General features: G+C 36.2%; 1 long non-coding RNA gene across 1 annotated transcript; it reads right to left on the bottom strand.

Moving 5' to 3' along the window:
• Positions 1–2470: 2470 nt before the first annotated feature.
• Positions 2471–6788, bottom strand: LOC141405217 (uncharacterized). The gene is made up of 2 exons (XR_012413162.1): positions 6587–6788; positions 2471–6507 (listed from the first exon to the last, which is right to left on the bottom strand). It is a non-coding gene; the product is annotated as an uncharacterized lncRNA (long non-coding RNA).
• Between the last annotated feature and the right edge of the window lie 2927 nt (positions 6789–9715).

Below are 9715 nucleotides of genomic sequence, written 5' to 3'. Positions count from 1 at the left end.
AAACACCAGTTGGCTTCTGCCGTAAACGCAACTCCTCAACATCATGGACTAAATCATCAAAATCAGAATCGTTAATTTCATTTATCATTCGAGGGGGTTGGTTGGTCCTAAATCTCAGTGATGATTCCCTTTCCAGAAACTCCTCAGCTTTCCTAACTTCATTTCGGAATTGTTCCACCGAATAAAAAGTGCCACTAAATGTTAAATGGGCAAGTTTGGGTTTCAATCCAGCTTTGAGGATGTCTATAACTTCAAAATCTTTCAAAGGTTCCCTTAATTGAGTACGCAGATTATTTATAGCGTCTATATATTGTGTAGCAGACTCATCTCTCCCCTGCTTCCTGTCCATAATCTGCCTCATTACATCAAGATTTGATTGAAAACGCTGGAATTCCCTAACTATACACAGCTTTAACATCTCCCAGTTCAAATTTGGATATTGACGGATCAGACCCCAGTACCACTGACAAGGACGGCCTTCCAGTAAATGATGAAATTCATCAACCAATTCTTGTTCTGGGCAGCCATAACTATTCCGAAGTCTTTCTACTCGAAAGATAAAATCTTCAACATTTGGTGTCTTTGGGGTGGCATCAAACTTAATGCCCCACTTACTGAGATATGGATACCTGGGCCTGCTAAAATCTTCCCTATTCCGATTTGGAACTTCCTGGTTTCTACTACCCGATCCTGCATGTCTGGTATCGGTTTGTAGTGGTGGCAAATCATGAGGCCAATCAATGCTTTGAGAATGTGGTTCTTGTCTGTTAATAGGATTAGCTGGAGGAACGGAAGATTGAGAAAAAGCAGCTTGAACTGCAGCAGCAACCGCTTTCTGCATTTCCTTTTTCATGGTTTCAACCATTGATGCTTGTGTGGCCTCTAATGCGGACTGAACTACTTCAAGAACTCCTGTGCTACTAAGTCTTTCAATTTGCTCATCATCATTGCCCCGAATGGTCAAGGGACTAAACGAAGGCCTAGTAATTGTACTTGGTTGCTCATTTACTTGCGAAAGAGTAGGTGGACTTGCAAATTCGTTTGGTGTAGGCGGATCATTGCCATCAGCGCTAGCTGAGATACCTGATCCGGTACCTGGTTCTGTTCCAGCAGCTTCTCCTACTGCTTGGCTTGTCGACCTTGTAATAATGCTGTAAGTTTTTGGCTTAGCACCCGTAGCAGGCTGCATGTTGTTCAAATCAAACCCAAATCTCAACAAAAAAAAATATTGAAGAACTTTCCAAAAATGTACTTTTATTACTCAGTACAACAATAAATCTCAATAAGAAGCTCAAGAAACAATTTCCAAAAAAAAATATGACTTTTCAAATGATCAACAGGTTATTCAAAAGGTAGGTATGATACCATATATTCAAAAGAGAAATAAAGATATAGATATGTATCGCCGAGATAGTCAAAGTCCAATAGTGAAATTTTAATATACAACAAAACTCGATCAGACTACTGAATGGTTACAACAGGTCTGGTACTTCAAAAAGAATCGAATCTAAAATCAATAAATCATGAAAAGTTTCTCAAAAGCAGAAAAAACTCAAAAATCCTGTAAAACAGAATAAATTGAGACAATAGATTATCTAGGCTGTGGTAGATCAGGGTAAAAGTTTGTAAGTCCGGGTAAAATTAATTCGAATAATATTCGAATCAGAAAAAGAAAGGTCTTAGCTGGTGAAGGAAAAAAAAAATATAGGACTTCGATAGGCTCTTCAGTCCTCTTCGCCTACCCCTATTGTTCTATGAGGTAAACTGTTCAAAACGTAGGAGTGATTGTTGCCGGTTAGAATTTCCTCAAAGAGTTTCTCGAGGTCTCTTCAGTGTATCTTTAGTTAAGCATAGAACGGCTTTCTAAAGATACACTGAGAAATCGACAACCAGACAACAACCAGTCCTACGGAAAATGCTCCAACTCAAGGTTGAGCGCTGCCGTCCGAAGGCTCTCAGACTAACCGCCCCTACAACCTTAAGGTACTTCAGCTGACCTCGAGTCGAACTGAAGACCAGTCTTCGGAAACAGTTAGTCCAGTTCTGTGTACACCCTGTGTGTACGTGAAAACAAACAAAAATATATTGCTACTCAAAGCGTATATATTTTAAAAGTAAGAACTAGCAATCAGTAGTTTGAGCCTATCAAACCCCTCCTGCAGTCTTTTAATCAAAAAGAGAAAAACAAATGTCTTGAGGGCGACGACCCTATGCCTCACGCAATCGGAAAAAGAATGATAATTAGTACCACGGTAGAAAATCCAGCAAAGTGAATAGTAAATTACTATCACAAATTTCTGAAAAATCTGACAAAAGCTAATGCACCACAGATCCCAATTGAAATCTCGAAAGGCTTCACCGGGTTCCACGACGATGCTTAAAATTTAATTCTCAAACCAGAAACAGAAAAAAAATTTGCCAAAAGATGTTACTAGTGCAGGTGCCAGATAAAAATGAAAACTAATATGTCTTAAACGTGCCAACAATCGAATCAATATCACTAACTTTATTTTCAATATTTCTCAGAAAAAGTTCAAATAATTGCAGGTCAAAATTTGTTCATAAAATGTATAAGGTAATCGGTAGAAGGTTAAGGTATCAGCCAAGATAAACAAAAAAAATCAACAACAACAAACAATCTTCAACATCTTTCAAAAACGTAGTCAAAAATTTTCCCCAAAAATTTCCATTCTAATAAATCAATATATTAAAGCATCTATAATATCGCAAATCATGCAAATGATCATAAATAATCAACTGCAGATGACAATATATTATAAAGCTTTAAAGAAAGTCGAAGTATGAATTCAATAACGCAGAAGTTTTGTCACAAAATTGCAGCTAGACATAAACTCAGGCTTGCAAGACGACTAAAACTCTTTTCTTTAAGATGAAATTCAAGAAATGATGTTAAAATTTAATTGACCTTAAGTCGCAATTGGTATGTTGTAATATAACAACAACTCAAGACATACTGAAAACCAATCAAACAAAAATTCATACACCTAATGTACAGGAACAATTCCCATTGATGGGAGTAGAACCCAAGACATTGGCTTTAACGTTGGGCGCCATTGTTATGTAACTAATTCGGGAGTGTAAAGGGGGAATGAGGCATACCAAGATGTCGCTGGTATACACTTGCCATTGAAGAAATTCGGCCTAGCTCAGTGGCCACTCCTGACCAGCCATAAACAAATTGATTCATTATCAATCACAAAATCACAAAAAAAGGAAATGCTTATTTAAATTCAAAAGAATTAAAGTTGTTGTTGTTGTTGATGGTACCCAAGGTGTTTGCTGGGTTACCTTGCCCTCCCAATGGATTTCTACACAAATCCCCAATGAGCCTCATCAATGATGATGGCTCCCAAAAATTCTGTTGACTGAACCTGTACCTTTACCTTACCTTTATGTTGATTTTTAATCCATTATAAATGTTGTTTATAATTGTTTGAAAATCATTTCATACCTATGGTTTTATTCTATAAGTGGTTTATAAACAATGGGTTAATAAGCTTATTCAAATGCTTATTGATATTATAGGACTTATAATTAACGATATTATGGTATAATTTATTATGTGTTATACTAAGGCAAAAAAAAAAAAATATATGAACTATAGTTTTACGATGATGCTCCCATCTATTGTGCAATTTGTCTATATCGAAATCACCCTACCTACTCGAGCTCGACTAGTATAAGACGGGTACTGTATAGTCAATGTTCAAAAAAAACAAATGGGAAAACCATATCACTAAATGCTAACAACAATTATAAATTCATAGTTTGGGTAAATTCGGGTATGCCTAAAAGTATGCTTCGGCGTAGCGTGAACTAATTCAATGAACATCAAAACCACAGTTTATGTCTGATACAATTGAGTTCGTCGTGAAATTGATGTATGTATATACTCGTGTAAAAAAAACAATCACTATAATATGGCAAATATTAACACTTTTATAAATGTGGCCCAAGGCGAATTTATAGAAGGTAGTTGCATGAATTACAACAACGAACGATTTTACAAAAACAACATTATTGTTATTGAAAATAAAATGTCAAAGAAATATTGAATAATCACTTTTAACTTCTATAAATTATGCCTCGGTGTGGCCTATAATTTTACTGTATAATAATACTGGGTATATAATCACGAGTTGATAATAATATTAAAATATCTAAATAATTCCGCTAATAAACTTCAAATTTAGGACTTTATGCAGTTAATCATTTGCAAATTACAATGATCACTAACAACAATGTCCTTCAATTCTCTATGATTTGGACTTACGCTTAATCTTATAAGGTACTTATCTCGGATTGATCCTCAAACAGTAGTCGTCTGTCAATTTAGAATGTTGATGGATTTTGATGAATATGGGATGATATATGTGGTGATGTGTGCTTTAACGGCTTGTCTATGGTGAGGTCTGGAAAAGGTGGGTGGCTTCTGGTGATGTATGACTGTTGGTGAAAAGTATCCAAACTGAATGTGGCTATGGTGGTGTATGGGTGCTGGTAAAAAAAGTGTTCAAAACTGAATGTGGCTATGGGGGTGTATGGGTGCTGGTGAGAAAGTATCCAATATTGAATTTGTCTGTGATGATGTCCATGTAGAATATAATATTATTATGTGTGTTCTTAGAGGCGAACTACTTGATGTTGTTAGTTCCGATGTAATTAGGTGTAGATGACTTTAGGAAGACTTGGACATTCGTCATTGGTGTCATGGAAAAGATGTTTGCAAAAAAACCAAGTGCTCCACAATTCAAAAGCGGTTCGCCATGGACGTAGACTGGTGTCGCCGTCGTGTCGGTTATGGTTTGGGCTTGTGGACCTCGAAGGCAATGACTTCCAAACAAACTTTTTTTTCCAATGACGTAGGTGGTGTATACACGTGGTTACTTGCGACAAGATGTTGATGATAGATGATGGTTGACCATTCCCGGTGATGTGTAAGTGATTGTCATTAGGACCAGGAGGTGACAAAAAGTTTAATTAGGAACTGTGGTTATTGCACATTCGATGGATGATGTGCCTTCCCTATTGCCGGTGCTGGTCAAATTACCATGTAGACCGACATGTGCTGCGGTGTATCGGAGCCGTAGATGTTGATGGCGTCGCTGCTTGGTGGGGTTGCACCTGCAAATCTCCGTAATCTCCTAAAGTCATTAATTTCCTATTTCTGCCAAGGTATTGCTTGGTGTTAACCTGAACGAGTTAATTGATACGCCTTTATTATAACCCACAGATGTTAGCGTGGGATCCAGCTGTTGGACATCAAAGAATGCTTGTTAGGAAAAACGTTCAACTTCTTCTTTATTTGCAAATCCGTTATCCGGATATAAGCGATCATACAATAGAATTTTAAATGTGTTAATATAATTTCATATTTATATTATAATGATTATTCAGGCATAAACAGCTCTCTATTTCTTGCAGCCGAAATCACATTTCCTTCATCTCGGCAGCCTGTCCAGTCTTGGATATTTTTCATCCAGTTCAGTTCTCTTCTACCTCTTCCTCTTTTTCCTTCTATTTTACCTTTTATAATGGTTTGCAGAAACTTATATTTGTCATTTCTCATGAGATGTCCCAGGTATGCAATTTTTCGAGATTTGGCATGTTGCAGCAGTTGTCTTTCTAATCCCATTCTTCTTAGAACCTCCTGGTTTGATACATGGTCGGTCCAGGGTATCTTTAAAATCCTTCGGTAGACCCATATTTCGAAGGATTCAAGCTTTTTCTCATCGGTAATTTTGATGGTCCACGTCTCAACTGCGTAGAGTAGTACAGACCAGATATAACATTTCACAAATCTGGCTTTTGTTGTGAGGCTTATGTCGTGGTTTGTTAATACTTTTTTATACTTGAAAAAGGCATCTCTGGCCATCTCTATACGTCGTTTAATTTCGTTTGACGAATCCCATTTTTCGTTTAATAATACCCCAAGATATGTAAAATTTTTGACTCGTTCAATATTATTATTTTTAATTTTTAGTGTGGTGTTATATTGATCGTTCTTCCTACTCACAACCATGTATTTGGTTTTTTTAATGTTTATTTTTAGGCCATACATTTCGCTCGCACAAGTAACTTTGTCTATGAGCTTTTGTAGACCAGATATACTGTCAGCTATTATTGCAGTGTCATCTGCATAGCGTATGTTGTTGATTATTACACCATGTACTTTTACTCCTATTCGTTCACTTCCAATGGCTTCCTTAAATATTTTCTGGGAATAAATGTTGAACAGCAAGGGGGACAATATGCACCCCTGTCTCACTCCTCTTGATATTTCAATTTCGTCTGTTAGTTCACTGTTTATCTCCATCCGAGCTTTTTGATTCCAATACAAGTTTTGTTTTGGTGGAACTGTACACGTGGAAATGACAGATTTAAGCAACGGTATCGTGCGTATGAGGGCACGTGGTGTTAAATACCGTACACCGACACGTGGACCCAGATACTAAGGGTACAGTTATTCATTTCAGCGCGCAATTTCTGTAAAAATTTTAACAAAAATTTATAAACTGTTTTGCCCTACATAATGTGGGTGGAAATTCAGTGTTTCACCACTCACCTTATTCTTTGGAAATCCCAATAAGAATATAAAAAACTTTGTTTCACCAGTTATGCGGAGGAATTGTAAATCCTCCAGAATTTTCTTTGATTTCGCTAACAAACACTTTATCTCTTTGTCCAACCGCGGCGACTCGTTCTATTGCAATGCTTGCAATTTTATTTCGTGTTGCTTCACATGCGTATACATAGCCGGTTTGTCATGATAGCGTTGCCATGCTGTTCGACCATGCTTGACGTATGATATTTGGGCTAAATGAATGCGTACTATACGCTGCGTTATTATTAGGTGGAGGGCGACATAACACATTTTGTACTGTTTTTGTCCAACTTGGACAAAATAATATTTTTTAATAAAAATATGTAGATACTAGTTTATAATTTTTTGCAATATGTATATTTTAGAAGACATATCGATGCATTAAAAAAATTTCAGGAGAGATAAAATACGATAATTTTTTCAGTAAAACTTTTTGGGTCAAAATTTAAATGCAATTACAGTCAAACCTCGATTATCCGTGAATCGATTATCCGGGAACCTGCATTATCCAAGATAGAAAACTCTATTATCCGGGAGTAAAAACCTACCTTCCAATTAATTTGATTAATCAAACAAAATGGAAACAAACCAACTTGACCAAAATCATGAAAATTAAAAAATGTTGTTTATCGTTATGTAACGCTATTTTAAAGGTTTTTTAGTTGATTTCACTATGCAACACTGAAAATGCAAACAACTTCTAGTATGCATTTTTGAAAGTACATATTTAGACTATAAAAACCCTAGTAGGGTTTTGTCCTGTCAGATCTAGTTCGGATTTTATGGCCTCACCTAAACCGGGCTAAATCTACACTTTTTTGCATATATCAGGCCTTTATCTCAGAAACGAATAGGAATTTGACCTTGCTGTCTTTAGCAATATTGTAGCCCTAAACTAGTAGAACTTATCTTTTGAAAAAAAACACATAAGAAAAACTCCATCTAGGGCATCAAAAATTATAAAATATAGAAAATTTTACATAATTGCTGAAATTCTGGTCAGTATCGGCCATGGTCGTCAAACGTCAAATTTGCTCACAATGATGCATTACCGTGAATTGCTTGTTTACATTTTGTATGTGATTTTATTCACAATAGCTTTGTTCCTTTATTTTTTTAATGGTAAGGGTGGTAAAAGAGAAAAGTGTCAAAATTGCTCAAAATTGCTCTCTCATGAACATTTTTACCAGAAAAGTAAAGGAACGGAAAATGGTAGATCTGGCAGCATCCATTTTCTTTTTTATTGTGAAATAATCGTCAAACAAAAGTCGAAAAATCAGTTCTGCCATTTTTAACTGCAGAAATTTTGCTGGTAACCTGTGGTAGAAGAGAAAGCCATTTTCACTCTCTCTGCACTCTCACTCTCTTAAAAATTGCTTCCAGTTTTGCCACTTTTCGGGGTTAAGGAACGCTTTGCAGGTTAAAAATGGTAACAAATGGTAAAAATGGTAACCTCAGGTAAGTAAAGGAATACAGCTAATAATGCATTTTGACAACTGGTATGAAGATCAGCTGTTTTTGTCGCTGTACCTGTATTATTGTGCCATGGTATCGGCTAAACTATAGGGAATTGAACCAAGTAACCTTTTGCAAAAATCTTCCAAATAAAGTTCTCAACAATTCTTTAGAACATTCTGAAACTCTAAAATGATTACTTCATGTTGTTTCAGAGGTATTTTGCGTCATATCTTTTACAAAACGTATTTCAAACACAGTTCACACCAACAGTTTATTCTCGCATCTCGGACTTCACTACATTATTGACATTTTTATTAAATCGACGTTGAAAATGTACTGAAAACAACGACATAGAGGCATTTTACAACAATGGCATGTTCTGAAGAGTTATGTATTACATTCCAGGGAATATTTTTCGGTTTTGGAGAAATGGAGAAATGTATAAAAATTGTAAAATTTGAGGCAAGAAATATAGTTTTTCGAGTTCATTATTTCTTCAAATATTTTATTCTTGTCCTTATCTACAAATTTGCTTCAGAGGTCAGAAGAAGATTCGCATTGGTTTCAGAGATATAGCCCCGAATTTCTTTAAAAACTCAATATTTAACCATGTTTAGATGGGGCCATAAAATGCGAGCTGGATCTGACACAACAAAACCAAACTAGGGTATCTTGTCGTTTGGGTCTGTACTTTCAAAAAATCCTCAGTTCGAATTGTTTGCACAAGATCACCTTAAAAATGTTACACAGTGTAACATATCAACACAGTGGCTAAGTATTGGCCATTCCATGCAAACAGCCGCAAATGCATACTCAAATATAAAGAATACGTAAAGGTTGAAAAATCTGGCTGATTAACAAGGCCGCCGGAAGCGATAACTGTTTAATATTGATGGCGACACGCTGAGAAAATGTATGCTTCAGCTAGTTAGCACCATCTGGCAGGAGGAACTAGTACCCGTTGATTTGAACGTGAACATCCTATGCCATGCATACAAGAAAGGAGATAATACTGCGTCCTCAAATTATAATCAAAAACTAAAGGGTATTGTCAGATACTCGTATATTGTGTAAAAGACAAGGTCCACGGTCATGATCGGTTAGTTAGACCTGACTAATCCACCATTGGCATTTATTTACGTTGCGATATATCCTGGAAAAGACTCAGTTAAGAAAGAAAAACAAATCAGTTGTGAAATAAGAAGAATGATTGTATTGGCCAACATATGCTACTTTAGACAATATCTTTCTGGCCTAGACAATAAAGCGTGTTGGCAGGCGCCATTTGATTTTTTTTTAAGTTTGACAGTTTTAGCCTAAACGTACTCAGGACAGTGACTTGAAAAAATCATTTTGCAAAAAAATTGAATTCACCTGTGAACATTTTCCTTTGATCTTTTTCACAATTTTAACGTAGATTATTTCGGCAAGAGTGCATCGATAAAATTAAATCTTTGTATGACGATAAAAGGCCATGCAATAGCACTATGAAAAACTGGATTAATGAATTCAATCGTGGCCGACACTCGCTAAAAACGAAGGTCGTGAGGGTGTGCCAGAAAAAAGTTTAAGCCGTGCGTGAACGGATAATGCAAGATCACCATGTTATATACCGGGAGATCGGTGCAGAAA

This window comes from Musca autumnalis, unplaced genomic scaffold, assembly GCF_047663935.1.
Source record: "Musca autumnalis isolate F117 unplaced genomic scaffold, ASM4766393v1 scaffold_5, whole genome shotgun sequence".
NCBI classification, from domain to species: Eukaryota; Metazoa; Arthropoda; class Insecta; order Diptera; family Muscidae; genus Musca; species Musca autumnalis.
Note: the sequence above shows the minus strand (reverse complement) of the source record. Positions and strands in the feature narration are given on the sequence as shown.